A 20,190-nucleotide genomic window follows, 5' to 3' on the forward strand; every position below is an offset into this window, starting at 1 on the left:
GGACACTCCAGGCGCATATCTGCCGTCATGTCCCGTATAAAGTCCAATGGCGATAACATCGTCGCCGCGCGCGGTATGCTGTAAGCGGGTGAAAGCGTGAGCCGACGATGGCGGATCAACCTCGCGCGAGCAAAGTAGAAGCGCGCCAGCCGCGAGCAAGGGGGGAGGGAATGGCGTATTGCGCGGCTGCCATACATGTTGAAGGGTCCGCCGTGCGCGCCGTTCGCGTTGAAGCGAGCACGAAGGTCAATTCGCTCGCTGCTGCTGCCGCGCTCCGGCGTTTTGACAGCACGTTTCCGCGGTCATCGAGTGAGATGTGCTCACGTTTGCTTGTGCGGGCGTGACACCAAGGTTCCTAATTTAGTAAGCGGATGTTTACAAGTTTATAGGGCCGATAAAGCTACTATCCTTACTTCGTATAGCTGTCTACTAATTTGGTAACGCAATCGATATTTCACCTTGCGGACGAAACTTCGACTTTTTTCTATCAAACTACCATCCGGTTCATGGCGGTTGCCCCACAGTGGCTTTGTTGACGGGATCTTATTCGTCTTTCTCTGGAAAGGAGATTTCTCACACGTATCTACTCAAACCCACGAAACTGGGGCACATCGGTGCGCATAATATTGCGCCAGGTATCTCATCACTGCTCGGGTATGGACACACTCGAGCAGACAAACTTGCTTCTGAGGCACAAAAGTATGCCGCCACTTGTCATAATGGTGTAAGCGTTTTCTTCCCCATCGGTGCTTGCATGTAGCCGCTCCTACTCTTAAGCTGTACAAATAAGCGTAAATGAGTCTCCACGCTAGGCGTACACTGCACATAACGTGTTTCTTTCATCGTTATTTTTAAGATACCCGATTCTTCCCCGCTAAACGACAAATCCAACACACTGGCGCCCTCTGACAAATATCCCTTAAAAATTTATTCTTGGAGATGGCTTCTGTTGTCTTCTAGAAGGACCATAGCATTAGCATACACCAATCCTGGCACGTCAAGCTTGTTATAATAATAATAATAATAATAATAATAATAATAATAATAATAATAATAATAATAATAATAATAATAATAATAATCTTTATTTTTTCAATCAACGTGATGGGGGAGGTAAGGGAAAAAAGCTGAAACAGACAGCTTGACTAGTTCCCCCCCCCCCCCCCCCCAAAGAAAAAAAAATACATTCCATAAAGGCAGACAGTTCAGCTATCAACAAGAAGTGATAACACATTTTTGATTGTACAAAAAATAATACCTATCACTACAAGCATCTTTGTGGCATGTGAACATGCAACTGTAGTAGTTGCTTTATATATACATGTCACTGCTGGAAGACATGTAAACACCCATACACACAACAACGGCTCACTAACATATACATAAGGATTTGTCGCGAGCATTCATCACTAAATTTAATTTTAAAAAAAGTTCAGCAAACACGTGAAAGACAAACAGAAATCTCTGATATGCATCCCAATTTACACAAACGATAGACAATGTTCAGGGAAATACACCTAAGGAAGAAAAAAACAATTTTAAATGCTGTTTTGACGTATTTTCTAGCTGCATATCGTATCTGTGACAAAGATTCAATAATTCTGGCAGTCTTCTTTTCACGTTGAGTAGCACTGACAATTGGGCGAGTTGGTACGGATGCATGGTTTTAGAAGGGCGCAACAAGGAAGACGACAGACGAAAGAACACACGTACACAAGCGCCGACTCACAACTAAGGTTTATTCCACATCACAGAGCAGATTTATACACACTCTTTTCTTCTTTTCATCATTTCTTGTCCATAGGTAGTTCTACACGTCTCTACGGTCCAAATTTCCCTACTACGTGTACCATATAAAGGGTTTTTATTTGACAAAGAAACTAAAGCTGAGAGAAAGTTTATGTTTTCTTTTACATCGTTTATATATGTTAAACACAGGCGACATGGATACATCTGAGTAATTTTCATAATTTTCAACTTTTCAAACAAAGGCAGAGATGGGTGATCTCGAGGAACGCCGAGAACAGGTCGCAACATTCTTTTCTGAACTGTAGGAATTTAACATAAATTTGTAACAGTCGTAGTTCCCCAAACTAAATGTGCATAACTAATATGAGAGTGAAATAATGTATTGTAAAGAATAACCTTGGCCTGCACAGGCAGCACCTGTTTATTAATGCACGCAACTCCAACGACACTTGAAATCTTAGAAACAGCATGTTCCACGTGGTCATCCCACGTTAAGTTCTCATTGAACACAACGCCAAGAGTTTTGAATACACGGAGTATTTCTATTTTTGAGTCACCTAACAATGACAACGCGGAGGCACTAAAGCGCATCACAAAGAGCACCCACAACTTCACCAGGGTCATATCACGGGTCGCCAGCAAAAGAGACGGACTGAAAGAGGACAACCTCATGAAAGCATTCCCCGCCTTCCTCATCAGCCACGTAACCTACGCCGCCCCCTTCCTCAACTGAAAGAAGACGGAGCTGAACAAAACCGACACACTAATCAGAACAGGATTGAAAAAGGTCCTAAGCCTCCCTAGAAACACTAGCACGGAACGACTCTTCCATTTGAGGCTACACAACACGGCAACAGAACTCTTTGAAGCACAGCGAGCCGCCCAAATTAGTCGGCTCTCACTCACAAACGCGGGCATCGAGATATTACTAGAAGCAGACATACAGCCCCTATTCATGCCACCAGAGAGATCGCAACTATGCACAAATGCCAAGAGGTCAATAACCGTTGATCCAATACCAAGAAACATACACCCGACCCACAACGAAGGGCGGAGAAAAGCGAGAGCGAAGGCAATCCTTGACAACATCAAGCGTAACGAAACGCAAGTCCTCTTCGTTGACGCGGCCAGATATTGGAATCGAGGCGCATACGCGGTCTCTGTGGTGAACGCCCATGGATCACTCGTCAACGCAGCCACGGTGGTTACCAACTTCACTCACGAAGCAGAAGAAATGGCCATCGCGGTGGCCCTTCGAAGCTGCAAAGAAGCCTCCGTCATTTACTCGGACTCAAGAACAGCCATCAGAACCTTCTCGGCGGCCCTCGTCTCTAGGAAAGCAGCTACGGTTCTCAACAAAATCTTCCAAGAAACGGGAGGAGACAACCTCACGTCCCCACACGTCACATGGTTCCCGGCCCACATGGGCAACATTTCCGGACCTCCTGACTGTAATCCGAACGAGCGGGCACACCAACTGGCGCGAGAACTCACATTCCGTGTCTGCGGTCCGCCCCCTCGCTTCAACCCAGCCTGCAGGGATCTAGACAACAAAGACCCGCTAGTATCATACAACGGAATCACTTCAAATCATAGGTTAGCACGAAGAATTTTTCCTCCGCCTCACCAAAACCTCAAAAAAGCACAGGCCGTCACTTACAGACAGTTGCAGACTAGGACATACATCACACCAACAACACTAAGCAGGATCAATCCTGACTTTCCTACTGCATGCCCACACTGCGGCCACGAATACAACAACTTCGAACACATGCCCTGGCTGTGCCCTGCCAACGCGGGCACGGACTTTCCTGACCAATCCTCCTGGGACTCAGCGCTCAGAAGTACAGAGCTCATCGCTCAGCTCATGGCTGTCCAGAGGGCCCGGGCCGTCGCCGAAGGACTGTCTACCGGCCTCGACCTGGGTGGAGCCACCGGATTGATTGGCGGGGCCTCCGGCCCCGCTTTAATTCTTTCTTCTCAGGACCTCAATAAAGTTCGTACTCACTCACTCACCTAACAAATGATCTGTGTTTATAAAAACGCTCTTATTTCTCGGACGGAAACATATGGCTTTTGTCCTGGCCGTGTTTATTTTTAATGCATTGACACTTGACCACTCAAGCAAACGCGATAGTGCGCTATTTGCTTCAGAAATTAGATCATTCGGACATGCAGCTAAGAGAAGCATAGTTGTGTCATCGGCATAAATGATATGTTTAATGTTCGGATTAATACATGTAATGCCATTCAAATAGATATTAAATAAAAGTGGTCCAAGGATACTTCCTTGAGGTACTCCTGAAGAAAAACGATTGAGATAGACATATTGCTGTCGATTTTCTAAATAAGATGCGAATATACGTAGTGCATCACCACGGATTCCATGTGTATCTAATTTTTTGAGTAAGATCGAAAGGTTAAGAAAATCAAACGCTTTTGTGAAGTCTACAAAAACACCCAGGGCTACTCCTTTTTTTTTTTTTTTTCAAAGGCGTTTAAAATAAATTCTTTCTGCTCCAGCAAAGCCTGTTCCGTCGACCTGTGTTTACGGAAGCCAAATTGTGACCGGGAGAGTATACTGTATTTATCGCAGAAATTCAATATTTTGGCGTAAATTACTTTTTCTAGCCTTTAGAGAAAATAGGAAGTATGGACACGGGTCTAATTTCCAATGTTATTCTTATCGCCTTTTTTATAGAGCACTGTCACCCTAGCAACCTGCAATCACTTTGGAAACACTACCTGTAAAAAACATAGATTAAATATGTGCGTTAAGCACGGTGCAATTAGTTCAATTACATATTTTACAGGTGCCATTTTTATACCGTCGGCGTCGCTGCTTTTACTGTTACCGAAATAACCTCAGGCTCTATTACAGGACTAAAGAAAAAGGGGGATTCCTGGTTTCTAGTTCTGATGTAACCAAGTGGCCCGTCAGTCGGACGTTCTGTATTAAGCTCAACAAAGTATTTGTTGAATTGGTCCGCTAAACGAGCGCCTGTGATCTCTTCATTGTTAGGCTCAATCTTTGTAACAAAGCTAAAGTTTGTGTGGCGATTTAGAACGGCATTTAGTTTTTTCCATATTTTGTTTGTTTTTCCTGCAGAACTCTGAAAGAAATTGCAAATGTAATCATTTCTTGCAGCTCTGATCTCCTTCGTTAATTTATTGCGGAACACTTTAAACGTTTTTAATATATTTGGGTCGCGTGTGGCCATGAATTTTGCATATAGTTTGTCTCTAATGTTAATTTGTCTGAGAAGTTCTTTTGTAATCCATGGCTTACGTATCTTATTTGGCTTCGAAAAGACTTTTTTGGGAAAACATTTATTATATATATCTAGAAACAGACTCAAAAATATTGCCTGGTCGTCGTCCCGATCTACAAAATAATACATGCCAATCTTTCACGCATCATTGTAAGAGTAAACAAAATGGGTGACCAAAAGAGTATGCACGAAATAATCTTGTACGAGACCCTTCCCGTATCGCGCCGGCATTCTCACTACAATCCCCCGAATACGCAAATCAACGAACTCGGGGTCATGAACGAAGCATCCATCCACACCGCAACCGAGGTACACCAGATTCCACGACCTCTATGGCACAGCAGCAGTGAACAAAGTACAGGACTGAGCAGACATCCAAAAGATGGGAGTGTCTCCAGACGAACGCTGAGGGATGACTGCATGAGTCAACTTTGCACAGCACAACCAAAGTTCACACTTTGCACGGCGAAAAGCCGGAATGGGAGGTGTCTTACAGGCGGTAAAACACCCTACGACAATGAGCTGAATGGCATACCGAAATGTACAGGGTCGTCCACTCTTAGTACGAACACGGCGCCGCGTGGCCGCGCTCCGTGGAGCGCCAGCGCACACTGCGCGGCCGCGCATCGAAGCTAAGCGGCGCAGGCGCACGGGGGTTTGGAGGCGGGGCTTCGTGTCGTCTCCTAAAGCGCGCGAGCGAGCCGTGTTTGTGCCGCCTGTTGTCTGCTAAAGCACAGCGCGCTCGCGCACTTTAGCAGACGACACGAAGCCCCACCTCCAAGCCTCCTGTGCGCCTGCACCACTTAGCTTCGATGAGCGGCCGCGCCGTGTCCGCTGGCGCTCCGCGGAGCGTGGCCACGCGGCTGCCGTGTTCGTACTAAGAGTGGACGACCCTGTACAAGGATTCGCAACACATCGTATGCTTTTGTGCAAACCCAACAATAAACACCATCAGATCAGACAAGCAGTTTCCGGGCGATAGAGAAGCAAAAAAAAAAAAATGTCACAGTTTCGCCCTAAGGGCGAAGCAATGAATGCGATAGCAACACAGCAATGTCATACGAAGTAAGGTGAGCGGCTTTGGTAGCAATATGAATTGTAGTAAACATGAGCTGATTAAGTAAGCAGGTGTGCTGCGGCGTAAGTAGACCGACATGAAGAGAGACTCGATGACCACGAGAAGGCGCGTGTGAAACGGTGGTGTTGATGAGAAGCGCTGCCCGTGGGCAGCGCGTGCGAAGGGACACACCTGTAGCGCTGCACTGCCGATCCGGGCCGCATTGCATGTGTAGCGTGCGTTGGAAAATGCGGCCTGACTGTTACTAACTGTGGTGTGAGCGCGCACAACAAACATGAATAGATCACACTGAATGACTGCAGACAACCACTGCCAAAACGCTGGCAGCAAGCGCCGCAGCGGGCGAAGGTACGTGCGGTCTATCGCTTCAACGGAAACTGAGCGGCGAATGCACAGCGCATAAAGGTCAGAGCCGTTTGGAGATAAGAGACGGTGCGAGCGAGCGACGAGCGCGGTTGTTGGCAGAGTAGAAATGCGCCCCCCCCCCCCCCCCCGCTCCCTCCAGCGCTCGCTTCCCGCTTCCTTGCTTGCGCGTGGAAGATTGAGTGCGTTCGCTCTCCGTGACAGCGTGCGTCCCCGCACGCTTCCGCTCGGGCATACGGCGCGCGGCGAAGATTTTATCTATACGGAACCTCACGGCGACGGCGACGCCGACGGCAGAAATCCGGTGGAAGTGTCCATATAATTGCTATCGCAATAAAATAAATAAGAATAATTGGTGCTTGCGGACATGCCGGAATCCTCGGCCGCGAAAGGGTGCGCCAAGTAGCTTGGGAAGCCTTACAGCAAAGCAGAGGTTCCATGGCGGAACAAGTGCTAAATGAGGAACTGCAAAAAACGTGGAGCAAGACCTCTTGCAGCTGAGAATCCTTGACGACTGCGTTTTGCTAGAGCAAAAACTCATTCTCAGAAAGCGTTGAGAAGAAGATAAACACTACTGGACACCGCCTGATTCATTTACAAGGACGCAACAAATAGCACATGTCGCTTCGTAAGTGACACTGCCCTTGCAACATGAAGGCGTTTTCCTTTGGAAATATTGGAAATAGCGAACATTGTGCAAGCAGTGCGCATCCCCACGAACTGCACAACATATATCATTGCAATAAACCACTGGTGAAGTGCAACGACCGAAGGTGCTGGCGACTACACCAGCGGATCCTCGAGTTCAAAGCTACTGGGATCGAGAGAAGGCGCCTGAAAAACCCATGGTAATATGGCAGCCCCTGCCATATTACCATGGGATCAGGGCATGACGTTTGTGAATCCACTCTGGATTTCGATCGCCGTCGCTATCACGGTGGCAACAAGGAAGCCTTAGTCCTACACCAGGCTACCCTGACACTGCTCCTGGGGGCTCCCGCCTCTCGGATCAGATCGTACTGATTGAGAGGGTGGTCGTAGCCAAGACGGGAACCATCCCGGCCAAGCCATCCTTTTGCTCAGTAAAAATGCTCTCTCTCTCTCTCTCTCTTTCTCCCACGCTACCCTGGTAACCCACTTGCCTTCCGGTGGGTCAGAATACTCAGGTGGAAGCACTTTCTTTCCAGAAAATGGGTTGAAAACTGGATCTTCGCCCTCCTTTAGGAGACTATCGCTAAGAAGCTGGACACCCCCACACTGACAGTCATATGCAACAAATGGCCGATACCCTGGACGGCGGTGTTTCTGGGCCCATGTTCTGAAAAGGCTCTTCCGCTAGAACTGTCTGTAAGAGCAAAGTCCAGCTATTCCTGATGTTGTACATATCCTTACGTAGGCGGCTGTCCAGTGCAAAGATCTCTTCCCAACGAAAAGCTTTGTGAATTCAGCGCCTGTTCCGTTTGCAGCATATTTATTCAGCGCAGTTGGGAGCGCTGAGCATCCTTGCGAGACATTTCAGCCTGACGACGCTCACTTCTGGTCCGTGGCCTCCAAGATCGCAACGGCACCGATGCGGCGCTCACGGAGTCCTCGGTGCCACTAAAACAGCGCTACCGGGCTCCCGCGCACGTTGTATACTCCCGTTCGATGACCCCGGCGTGAGTGGAAACGCAGATGAAACGACCCATTGTGAGGCAGCTCCCGGAGCACGCATAACTTGGCCCGCCACAGAGCCGCCGATGGGGCCACTCCTCCTTCCCTGTACGTGCGGCACACTTTGGAAAGCACCCGCATCGAGTTTCCCGCATTCACGGGACGCCTACGCTCCAATAGGAAACAGCCACCGCAGTGTAGTGACATTTTTGGCACTTGGCATCGGTGACTTGTCTGATCGAGATGAGCGCAGGCGCCCTGTTGCGTCGACTGGCACAGCGGCCCCAAGCGCCACTGCGAAGCTGCACTTGACGGAAACGACACGGGCACCGCACAAGGCGTTTCCAGAGCGCGAAAAGAAACAGCTCGTCAGGGAAGCTGCAACATCAAGTCCGCATATGAAGCACTCGTCTAAAACCGAGTGGATATCTTGCAAATCACTGAAATCCCTCTCATTACTCTTGTCTGTTTATAAGCGTAGCGTTGCTCCCCTGACGAGCACTCAGAACTCCATGCTGCTGGAAGCCGAAAAAGAAGGATGACGACAAAACGTTCAGCGGCAATTTACCGGTAAATGCGAGAGAAATGCGTTAGCATTACGTCGCACCTCTTGGAGGACCCACATTCAGTATTGTAAAGATAGGAGCTCACTCGACACGTGCCTCTTCGAGGAGCCGCTTGACGGAGACTAACGTCACTATATACACGTATCTCATTTTTCATCCCTACTCTTACATTTTACTGGTAAAGGCCCTCAATCATTTGTTGAACGTCATCGCCAGTGCTGCCGAACGAGACAATGTCATCTGCAAGGCGAAGGTTGTTGAGATATTCGCCGCTGATCCACTAGGAGGAAGCATTAGCAGGGATCCTAATGCTTCTTCTGAGCATGCAGTGAATAGCATTGGAGAGATTGTGTCTCCTTGCATGACCCCTTTCTTTATAGGCAATTTTATACTTTTCTTGTGGGGAACCAAGGTAGCTGTGGAATTTATAGATATTTTCCAAGATTGTCACGTACGTCTCCTGCACTCATTCATTACGTTGTTATGACTGCTGGTATCTTCATGACTGCGGGTATCCCTACTGAATTAAATGCCTTTTTCATAATCTACGAAATCCATATAGAGAGGTTGATTGTACTAGTAAACATGTAAACATTCGCTTACTAATTAAATTAAGAATCAAGTGTCACGCACATTCGCTGTCAGAAGTGAGAGAGCGTGGCAGCATCAGCGAGCGAATTGACCTTCGCGCTGCCTTTCGTTTCAACGAGAACTAAGCGGCGAAAACACAGCGTACACGAAGCTATCAGGTGAGAATGTAAAAATGGCGCCCGTATGTGTCTGCGTGTTTTCTCCCACTTTGTCCGTCGTTGTCTTTGCGGCTCGCTCTTCAGAAGAAGCTATCAGCACTCGGTGCACTCTGTGCGAATCGCAGATCGCTTTCAAAGAGAGCCCGCGCGTTCGCGCAATACGCAAACCACCACCGAAGTAGAACACCCCCTCCCCCCGGGCGCTTTGCGCAAGACGGCGCGCATCATCCCGGCTTTCCTCCCTCGCGCGCCCAAGATTGAGCAACCATTGTGGGCTCACCCTCACACGATTTCATTTGCACATACAACATACGGCGCGCAGCAACCATGCTATCGCTCTTGGACGGAACATTACGGTGACGACGACAGCAGAAATGCGCCTGGAGTGTCCATATGATTGCTATCGCAATAATGCGGACATAATGCGGACAGTGACCATGTCATCTAAGCATGCCTGGCTTGCTTGGCAGGTTCTGCCGCTAATCATCAACTGCACGATTTCAAGCAACAGATTTCCGACCTTGCCCGCAATTGAAGTCGTCGAGTACAAGTGGAAAATTCCGGTAACCTGGACCGCAACCACCGCAGGCAAGGAGCATATTGTTACGGGGAAAGAGAAATTTAAATTATATTTACAGGATATTTATAATGCGTCCACTGGCATACAAGACATACAAGATGAAAAACCAGTCCCACTTGGTAACAATATAAATCCTTCCCTGCAGCCGACGGCTTTCAGTGGGGGCGGCCGCACCGAAGTGACCATGTTATCTAAGCATACCTAGCTTGCTTTGTAGGTTCGTTACTATTCTTATACGGGAAGTATTCGCTCAAATTGTCTTTGTCTGATTCTGATGCTCTACGTCCCCATATCTTTACAGACTCTAGCTCTGCAGCCCGAGCGTTCGCCTCCGGCTCGATCTCAAAGGAGGCGGCGGCTATCCTCGGCACCGAGGGGGCTGCTGGTTTTCATATCATCAAATGGTTCCCGGCCCATATGGGAATCAATGTGCACTCTGAGGTTGTTAACGCCAATGAGTTAGCCCATGACTGCGCGCCAGGTATAACACACAACGGTGGTTCCGGTAGACTCACGGGCGGCGACTTAGGACTGTACAGGGATTCGCTCCTCACCTTCCATGAAATCTTGGCACATTATCAACTTTCTCGGCGGGCCTTTCCGCTACCACATCCTAAACTCACTAGACCACAATCGTCGGCCTTTCGCATGCTCCAAACGGGGTCGTTCCCCTCCAGGGGCCGATTCAGTCACTTCGCGCCTAATGTAGATCCCCACTGTCCAGACTGTGGGGAGGCGTACTGCTCTTTATCTCATATGCTCTGGCAATGCCCTGCGTTACGAAGCTCATCGCTTACCACTCTAACGGACTGGGAGGCAGCCCATAAGAGCGGCGACCTCTCAGAGCAACTACGGGCTGTCCAGAGGGCCTGCGACAGGGCGGAGGACCACGATCTTCCGACCCCTACGTGTGTGCGGCCCGCGAAGGCTACGGGGACTACCTGAAAAGGGAGGTACCCTAAAGCGGTTCCTCAGGACCACCAATAAAGTTCTTTGTCTGTCTGCCGCTCCCAGCGAAGTTGGGTGAATGTTTGCTTATCATGTGGTGTCGCTGTGCGGTGATATTGAAAGTAATCCGGGGCCAACAACTGAGGAACTACTTGAACTCATTTTAGACAAGCAAACTCAAGTTGAAGTACGGCTGACAAATATTGAACTAGAATCATTCAACGATCAGCTAAGACTTGAAAGTAATGTTTGCAATTTTGAGCACACTGTAAAATTTCAGCAACAGAAATTAAATGATATGGAAGACAGAGCCAGACGCAATAATATTGTTTTTGGTGTCTCAAAGGATGCGAAAGAAACAATATGAGATACTGAAACCAAAATGGTACAGAACATTTTTTACCGAACAGCTGGGCGTCTCTGTGACGTCAGTGGAACGATTAAACAGACTTGGGCAAAGGAGGGTTTGGCGGAACAGGCCGGTTATCATCAGGCTGTATGATTTCAATGAGAAAGTAGCCATTTTGAAGAATTGCAGCACACTGAAAGGTAGTAGTTGCGATCTGGGTCAGTTGGTACATATTCTTGAATATTAAACCAGTCAGAAGAGCTGCGCATGCTCGCCTGGTTTTCCTGGGACACGGGGTTTTTCAATAAAGCACAATTGTTAGTCCAGTCGTTGTGTGTGCCACGTCTGTACTTCGTCTTTTGACTGGTTTAAGACTCAAGAACTGAAAGGTACCGGCGTAAGTGTTTCCGACGATTATTCACAGACAACTCTGCACAAAAGAAAACTTCTTTGGGAATCAGCTCGGGCCGATCAGAATAAGGGGGCGAATATTAAGCTCGTGCAGGATAAACTGATCATCAATAGTGCTGCCTATATCTGAGACCTGCAAACTAATTCTCGTGTAAAGTTGCCAGCTACCCATGCAAACACATCCAGTCTTCATGAATGACAGAATAAAAAGCATGTACTAAGAATACTAACCTTAAATGCGCGAGGTGTTGTAAATTAAGCTGACCGCCTCGAACGCTCAACGATACCACACAATCCTCAGGTTATTGCCGTGACAGAGACGTAGCTGCATAAAGATATTCAGAGTGACGAAATGTTTCCTAGCTCATATAATGTGTTCCGCAGGGACCGGACAGAGGAGGAGGTGTGGCATTATTCATCAAGAACACATTGCAATATGAACCCTCCCCCTTTATTAGTGATCACGAAAGCGTATGGTGTAAACTAGTTATGACCGATATTACATTAGCAGTCGGGGCCATTTGTAGACTTCCAGCAAGCGCTGTAGTACCTCCAAAGGATTGATGAACAATTAAGTGCTCTAACGAACAGAAGCAGAATTATACTTGTACGAGACTAATTTACCGGGTGTAGATTCAAACGCGCGAGTTCCCGGCTCTATGGAAAGGTCTCACGCTGACTCGATGTTAGAGATTATGACAAAGTATGGTCTCATTCAGACGATCAACAAACCCACTCGAACTCAAGAAAACTAATTCGCTGTCAGATTTAATATTTTCGTCTGGAGAAGCCCTTGATTATAGAATAGATATTCACGAGGGAATTTCGGACCATAAGAGTGTACTTGCTACTATTAATGCTAACAAGTGCGCCTCAAAATAGAAGGCGCTAAGCACTTATAATTTTAACGCAGCTGATGACACTCGAGTTATTGACTACTTGGAATCTGCCTTTGATACAATGCCACAAGATGATAGCATTGAGAACCTGTGGCAATATTTCGTCTCAACTGTGAGCAATCGTTTGAAGGAATTTGGACCACTAAAAGAAAAAGGCGAAAAGACAATCCGTGCATTACTCGAAATATCATCCATTTATAACGACGTCCGTCTCCAACGTGTTCGTAAAAACAAACCCAAACCTGACAGCGTAGTTGCTACTCTCAGTGCGCAAGTTCGAAAAGAAGGTCAAAACGCATTTCCTTTCTAAAACACTGACAGAGTAAATGAGGAGCGCTCCCCAAACGTTTTGGAGGCATCTCTCTGGCCAGCTCTAATGTATCCATGTCACCACCTAGATAGCACAAGACACTCCGATCTATGACGTCATGCTACCTGGCCCGAAATTTCCACTGCCAAGCCTGGCGTGACGAAAGCGGTGACATCGAAATCACCGCTGCTTAATCTGAAGCATCCCTTTTAGATTCGATGACAGGTAGCATGACGTCATAGGTCGGAGTGCCTTGTGCTATCTAGGTGGTGTTAGCTTGACCCACTGATTTTGACGATCGCCGATTTTGTTGGCACAGGTTCGCCCAATTATTCGTTTCGTTATTCACAGTTTTGCTATGTTCTTAACTTTCACTACAACGTGAAAAAATTTTGTACAGGCAATGTCCCCGTTTCGCAAGAATACAAAGGAAGTAACCGTTAGTTATGCAAGGTTTATATGGCGCAATAGCAACTAATGCGCCATGTACAGGATGCGATTATATAATTTGGTGAAAGTGCTTCAAACAACAAAAATCATTACTTTAGAGCGTTTAAAAACCTGTTTCTTCTAGGAACTTAAAAATATCGTCTAGAGACACAAGTGCGTTTTCAGATAGGATTAGAGAGGCATAAAGTGGGGTTATTGTTTTGTAATGTTTATAAAAATATTTCTTTCTTTTCCCCAACATGTTATTAAGATGTACGCGTATTTATTAGTAATAGTTTCTTGGCATTGATCGGTTCTTGGCACCGCTCGTTGATCATCTTTCAGTAAAATATTATGTGTGAGATGTGTGCGCGCAGCACGAACGCGACATAAAATAACTGCCCTGAAACATTCCTGGCGGTCTTCCACTCCTGCAGTATGGGCTTTAGAGTCTGTTGCTAAGGGGATCGCCGCACAGTCCTTGAATGGAAGATTTATTTCTGTCATGGACAGTCATTGCTGCGCATTGGTCGGCCTTTTCATTTCCCGGGATGCTCACGTGGCTTGGAAACCAACAGAGACTTGACCATGATTTTCACTTGCGCCGGGCATGCCGACCGAGAAAAGGTTTGCGCTCTCATTTTCTATGGAGGGAATTTAGTGAAGTGAGAGAACCTGTGTAGACAGCTGACTTTTTATTATCTCTTGCTACTATATTTTTCCTAAGCCATAAGCAGGGCGCATACTTCGGCTGTAAAAAACGAAGCAAACTGTGGCAACCTAACACAATTTTGTCAATATTCTGATAGGACTGCGCTCCCGACATGTTCATTTGTCTTGGACCCATCAGTGTAAAACTCGGTGCAGTCACTGTATTTTTCTCGTATAATTCTGAGAAGCCTTGCATATGTGTTCACGCGGTGTTTCTTTTTTTCTTGTGCTATGTCAGCGTAAAATCACAAAACTGTGCAAAATCATACCACGGGGGCAGTCTGTTCAATAAGTGGTCTCTCGCTGTGTGGTATTCTGTTTGGGGTGTAAGTGACAAGAGTAAGGTATATATGATTAGGTAGAGCTGCGATTCGGAGTACGTATGAAATTGTGAAAAAGGCTCTTCGGTGCTCCAAACAGGCTTCGCTACTGTCGGCACATAGACTTTCTGCTGGTGAGGTTCTGTACGCACCAGTTGCCAAGCGCAGTCCGTGATTATGTCTGGGAACAAAACGTTTGATGCACGACGGCCTTGTTGACCCGTAAAATATGCAGCCGTATGTCAAGAATGCTGCACCCGACAAAGCTGTAATACGTAACAGGCACGTTTGGTCGGCGCCCCATACTTCTGTGATATGACCTTCAGGATGTTAAGCGCTTCGTTTGCCTTTGTTTTTACGCTGTTAACGCGGGCGATGAATTATAGTTTATCATCAAAAATGACTCCTAAGAACTTTTGTTCGTGTTTAACGGGTAGCGGGCTTTGATTTAAATAGAGAGCAGGGTGAGGGTGCAAACCCCCTTTTTTGTGAGAACAAGACTGCGACAGTTTGTTTGTGTTGAAAAACGGGAGCCATTTTTATCGGCCCGCTGTCTGTTATTGTTACCTGGATTTTCCTTTCGCATGTAGACATGCCCGAGGCACGGCATGCAATGGGAAGGTCATCGACGTCATAATGTTGGACGGTATAGCTGAATTTATGGAGCTCACGTTCACCACGAAAAGAGTACTGCTTCATACGCAACCCTGTGGGGCGCCATTTTCTCGGGACAATGTTGCACCCAAACGGACCAGAAATGTTCCGTTTGACAGAAAATGGGCCAGACAGTTGAGCATTCTGCCGCGTATTCCTTGTGTTGCTAGATCGTGTAACATACCTCCATGTAGTGTCGTATGCATTTTCTAGGTGAAAAAAAAAATCGCTAGGCAATGTTGTCCGTAAAGGAATACCTCACGTATGGTATATTCACGACGGACAAGAGTGCCAGTCATTGAGCAGCCTTTGTTGCAACCCCACTGGTGAGTATCTAGCAATTTTTATGTTTCGAGAACGTATGCTAATCGAATATTTATTATGTTTTCGTATAACAACTTATTAGGGCTATAGGTCTATTAGAGCTATATAGCTGCTGGAATTACTGGGCGATTTTCCCGCTTTCAGGAAGGGAGACAGACAAAAAGATGTTTATTAAATAAAAAAAGAAGTATATGTGCATACATTAAAAGGCAACCGCAGTGGTTTTTCCGGCGAGGTGCCTAGATTAGGTGAATTGTTTCGCTCCTTATTAGGTAGAGGGAACAATAAGAGCTTTTTTTCCTATTTGCGGGAATTTTTCCCGTTTCCCATATCTTGTTAATGAAAAGCAATAAGGCAGTCTGGGATAGGTGGGCAAGCATTTTGTAGTGTATTCGATCGGAACCAACTGCAGTTTTCTTACCCGCAGATAGTACTGTATTGATTTCGTGGAATGTTATGGAAGCATTGTACGGTTTATGTATACCTCCCGTTGTCGGTAGCTTTTGTTTATCTGCAGATATTTTTGTATCTTAAAATGGATTCTCTGTAGTTTTCTGAGCTGGAAACGGTGTAAAAAATTCTCCAAATATGTCTGCTTCTTCTTGTAGGGTGGTCTGTGTGCCTGGACTTCAAAGTATTGGGATCGTATAAGGACAGTAATCTCCCGTTGAACTTTTTAACCTGGCCCCACAGTCGTTCAGACGTGACAGAACTATTAATTGTTGATATATACCTTTGCCATGATAGTTTTTATGCCCGTCTGCGGATATATCTTGTTTTGACTTTCGCTTGTTTAAAAGAAAGAATATTATTTTGTGTTGGGTACTTTCAAAAAGTTACCCATGCCTTGTTTTGGTGTTTCTTAGCTGCTGTGCATTCGGTGGTCCACCAGGATTTATGCCGTTTTCTTAAAAGTCCCGATGAAAACGGTATAGCCTGCTCCACCACTGCAAATATGCCAGCAATAAACCTCTCATTTATTTCGCCAGTGCTCAGCTCCTCCACAGTTTCATTTCGAGGCTAGCATTTTCTGCAAATAAGGGCCAATGAGCTAAATGTAGTTTCCAACGGAGAGGTCTAGAGGATATGATTGGATGTGCGGTTGACAGTTTTACGATGGCTGGCAAATGGCCGCTACCATAAGGGCTGTCTATTATTTCCCATTTAATATCTCCAAGCAGAAAGCTGGAGCACACTGCCCTAATTCAGACAGCTAATTATTCCTGTGCTTGGGCCAGTGTTTCAAAAGACATGCGTCATTAATTAGAATAAAATCTTCCAGGTTTGTCCTCTGTCCTCGGGCATCATTGCTTTCCCATAGTATGTTCTGTGCATTAAAATCACGGGCCATTAAAACGGTTTGGGTAGCTGGTCTGCGATGAGCTGTAAATTCGTTGTTTTGAACTGTGTATGTGTTGCGATGCAGATAGAACAGAGGGTGATGGTTTTGTGTCATACAATGGCGACCGCATCGACCTCTAGGGTTAACGACCAACTCTCTGACTGCGATACCGTTTCTGACCACAACGGTAACGCCACCCGGCAAATGGCTAGTCTAGGGACGGTCTCGGCGTACGACAGTGCAGCCCTTCAGGAATTTTGTGTGCTGAGGTCCTAAATTGCTTTCTTGTAGGCATAGGGCGATATGAAATAAGTTGCTTAAAATGTCCTTGATGTCACCTAAATTGTGAATTGTGTATGACACCTCCACAGTTGCAGTGTATTACGAAAGAAGCCATGATATAGAACGAAGGAAAGATTGTGTTCGCATGTGTATCAGCTGAAATTGTAGGTGACACGTTTTTTTTTTTTTTTTTTTTTTTGTCACGTGCCCGTTCTGAGGGCCGTGACAGGAGTTCAAACTTCTTGCCACCTTTGCAAGAGGGTGCAAGGGCTTCTTGAGAGTGCCTACTGCGATGGAGGTGTGTCCATTTTTTCAGCATTGGATGGCTGAACACTGGCAGTCCTCTGTGGAGCTACTGGCATCTGAGGCAGAGGTTGAACTTTAATTGAGGCCTCTGGCTGCTGACAGAGCCACCAGAGTTCTCCGGAATGGCCGACTTAAAGGAGGCAGCCTACGTTGAGCCCGCCCTTGGGGCGGACAACAGGGCCTCCGGCTTACTGCGCGTGGGAGAGGCGGTTGCTGTGGTCAGATGTGGCGAAGCCCCCTGACCACATTGAAAAAATTGAAAAAATGAACCATAAAAGTGCTTCTTGGTAGGTGAGGCTTTCTTTGATTTTGAGCGCCAAGATCGTTTTCGTTTTTGTCCAGGTGGGGCATTCTCGCTAATATGTAGCCTGCCCACCATCACAGCTTACGCAGTGTACTTCGGCATCCCAGTGATCGGGCAAGTGGTCGTGAGTGGCCCATCGAGCACACGTGATTCGCCCCCCGGCAGCTTTGTGTTCCGTGTAGTGATGCAAAACAATAGGTAAATTGACTATCGATAGTGTAAAATACTATCGATATTGTTGCCATCGATAGTGCAGTCGGTATTACCATCGATAATACCATCGGTAGTCCTTGTACGCCTTGTATGCACGTGAGCAGACTTGGTTAGTGGTGTGCTGCGGAACAAATCGTAGTGCGCAACTGCGGTGTCAAGAGTTTATGTCGATGCAGCTTCGATTAAGTTCATGCACGGACCTTGAAACCCAGCAAGCACACGTGCTGAAGTAATAATTCCACTCGAATTCAGCTCAGAAGCAGGCGCGCCAAACGGCGCGTCCCGGATCGCTGTTGCCAGCACAACATTTGCGACACTAACACTTTATCCAGCAACTGTACGTAGGGTACATCTGCAGAGCTCGGTTACGGGTAGACCGCGATAACAAAGAGTCCTACCACAGTTACCGCCACAGTTGGGACTCGGGATAGCGTTTAGGCCGGTGATCCTTCTTCCCTCTTCTCAGAATAAGGATTAGGTAGTGATCTCCAGTAATTACCGTATCGACGGATGGCGGTGGTTGTTGCTGCCTCGACGCGAGCTCGTTTCTTAACGCGTCACAGTCAATGGCACGCACGGTCGCTGTCGGTGCGCGTGCTGATGAATGGACCGCCTCGTGAGAAACGTCCAAGGTATGTGCTTGTCCAGGTTGAGACGTAACACCACCACCATATACCACGCACTCGGAGAACCGAGTTTATGCTGTAGCCAGTTCGCGCTGTTGATTTTTCATCATTAGTAAAGTACTATCGAAATTAATATCGATAGAACTAGGGATAGTTTTTTTTACCATCGATAGGTCGATAGTGACAACTATCAATAGTATCGATAGTTCTGCATCACTAGTTCCCTGTCCAAACCTGACATTTAAAGCAGCGACGAGGATTCGGGATGTAATGGCATACGCGTATCTTGCAGTATCCTGTTTCAATTGTGCCAGGTTGGGTGCTAGATTCAAAGGGAAGTTGCATGGTCGGGATTTGTTTCCTGTCGCAGCTAATATTTATTCTCTTGACGTTGACAACATTGGTCCTTCAGTCCTTCCAGCAGTTCAGTTTCGCTTAGTTCAATGATGTCTGCCCAGAATATAGTAGAGATTGAAAATGAGAAAGAACGACGGGGAATTGAAGAGGTAAACGTGACTGCAGATTTCCTCCAGGTGGGCCAGTCTATACTAAGCAGAGGCCAAAGAGGTGTGTTGCCTCCGGGGGCTTAAACGTCCGAACACCCGGCATCGGCTCAACCCCCAGGATCCCCCTTTACCCAGACACGGCCAAGCCGCGCACGGCTACACGCGGGAGCGTCTAGCCCCTTATGTGCTCGGGTACGTGGCGTCTGAAACACACCAAGCGCCGGCTCACACAGTCGTCCCTGCGGAGAAAGGAAGTAACAAACGAAGTACGAAAACAACTCTTCGGAAATGACAATGGTTATCTTAGACCAAGTGGGGCACGATTCACATTCTGGCATCGCACACATCGAAACGCGCTCTCCGAAGTCGCAACAAAAGCCGCAAAGTCGTGGTCGGCAGCAGAAGATGCGTATATACACTGAAACACTGAAGCTGTAAACCAATAGGCAGCAGTTCACGGACATAGTAGGGACAGTTTCGGAAAACGCAACAAGTTTCCCGTTGCTCCATCTACGAGCATTGGATCCCGCTCGGTGGAGGGATTACTATATATGAGGGAACAACTATATCTGTGGTTACATTATATATTTCTGTGCGACCGTGCTCTTGCTGTCGGCCTGGAAAAGTGCACACGGTGCGACTTTTCGAAGCTGCCGGGTGCTTCCACACTGACCTGGATTGACAATACTGAATGGCGCTGATAGCACGTATTAACGCTATAGCATTAAGGGCCCCGTGCAGCAGAAAATCCGGTGCCGTATATATTTGGGCATATGTATATGCCGCATCTTCTCTTGCTATACGACAAGCGGTATATGGGGTACCATTATAACCGTACAGTTGCCCATACCTTTTTTTATATTCTTGACAAAGTTATTCCTCGGAATTTTGAGAATGACAGCCCACAAACAAATGTCATGAAACAAAACACCCACAGCGCACGCGTTTTATGTGAAATCTTCTCATACTTAAATATTAAAAGTGCGACATAATAAGACGAACCTGAAATTGATGCAATTTTTGTGGCGCGTCTATTCACTACTTTCGGAATCGGCCCACGCAAGAGACCGCGTTTTTACCAGGAAGCTCGCCTTCGTGCATTGCGTTCGCCGCGAGCGTTTCCTGGTAAACATTACGGTTACGTAAGCTGCAGAAGCGTGAGAAGTAGTCAGGGATCTTTGAATGCTATCGCGTTCACTCTTAAAGGAGAAGCTTAAGCGTCCTCCAAGTTTAATTCCTTCCTTCT

Source organism: Dermacentor silvarum, chromosome 11 (genome assembly GCF_013339745.2).
Source record: "Dermacentor silvarum isolate Dsil-2018 chromosome 11, BIME_Dsil_1.4, whole genome shotgun sequence".
Classification (NCBI taxonomy): domain Eukaryota; kingdom Metazoa; phylum Arthropoda; class Arachnida; order Ixodida; family Ixodidae; genus Dermacentor; species Dermacentor silvarum.